The sequence below is a fragment of the Schistocerca cancellata genome, chromosome 3 (assembly GCF_023864275.1).
Source record: "Schistocerca cancellata isolate TAMUIC-IGC-003103 chromosome 3, iqSchCanc2.1, whole genome shotgun sequence".
NCBI lineage: Eukaryota > Metazoa > Arthropoda > Insecta > Orthoptera > Acrididae > Schistocerca > Schistocerca cancellata.
The window spans coordinates 503,413,429-503,414,931 of record NC_064628.1 but is presented as its reverse complement, the minus strand read 5'-3'; positions in this window follow the sequence as shown (position 1 = coordinate 503,414,931).

Sequence of the window (1,503 nt, the reverse complement as noted above, 5' to 3'; positions counted from 1 at the left end):
TTTCACTTCCATACATGGCTACACTCCATACAAATACTTTCAGAAACGACTTCCTGACACTTAAATCTATACTCGATGTTAACAAATTCCTCTTCTTGAGAAACGCTTTCCTTGCAATTGCCAGTCTACATTTTATATCCTCTCTACTTCGACCATCATCGGTTATTTTACTCCCTAAATAGCAAAACTCCTTTACTACTTTAAGTGTCTTATTTCCTAATCTAATTCCCTCAGCATCGCCCGACTTAATTTGACTACATTCCATTATCCTCGTTTTGCTTTTGTTGATGTTCATCTTATATCCTCCTTTCAAGACACTGTCCATTCCGTTCAACTGCTCTTCCAAGTCCTTTGCTGTCTCTGACAGAATTACAATGTCATCGGCGAACCTCAAAGCTTTTACTTCTTCTCCATGAATTTTAATACCTACTCCGAATTTTTCTTTTGTTTCCTTTACTGCTTGCTCAATATACAGATTGAATAACATCGGGGAGAGGCTACAACCCTGTCTTACTCGTTTCCCAACCACTGCTTCCCTTTCATGCCCCTCGACTCTTATAACTGCCATCTGGTTTCTGTACAAACTGTAAATAGCCTTTCGCTCCCTGTATTTTACCCCTGCCATCTTCAGAATTTGAAAGAGAGTATTCCAGTTAACATTGTCAAAAGCTTTCTCTAAGTCTACAAATGCTAGAAACGTAGGTTTGCCTTTTCTTAATCTTTCTTCTAAGATAAGTCGTAAGGTCAGTATTGCCTCACGTCTTCCAACATTTCTACGGAATCCAAACTAATCTTCCCCGAGGTCGGCTTCTACCAGTTTTTCCATTCGTCTGTAAAGAATTCGCGTTAGTATTTTGCAGCTGTGACTTATTAAACTGATAGTTCGGTAATTTTCACATCTGTCAACACCTGCTTTCTTTGGGATTGGAATTATTATATTCTTCTTGAAGTCTGAGGGTATTTCGCCTGTCTCATACATCGTGCTCACTAGATGGTAGAGTGTTGTCACGACTTGCTCTCCCGAGGCCATCAGTAGTTCAAATGGAATGTTGTCTACTCCCGGGGCCTTGTTTCGACTCAGGTCTTTCAGTGCTCTGTCAAACTCTTCACGCAGTATCTTATCTCCCATTTCGTCTTCATCTACATCCTCTTCCATTTCAATAATATTGTCCTCAACTACATTGCCCTTGTATAAACCCTCTATATACTCCTTCCACCTTTCTGCCTTCTCTTCTTTGCTTAGAACTGGGTTGCCATCTGAGCTCTTGATAATCATACAAGTGGTTCCCTTCTCTCCAAATGTCTCTTTAATTTTCCTGTAGGCAATATCTATCTTGCCCCTAGTGAGACAAGCCTCTACATCCTTACATTTGTCCTCTAGCCACCCCTGCTTAGCCATTTTGCACTTCCTGTCGATATCATTTTTGAGACGTTTGTATTCCTTTTTGCCTGCTTAATTTACTGCATTTTTATATTTTCTCCTTTCATCAATTAAATTCAATA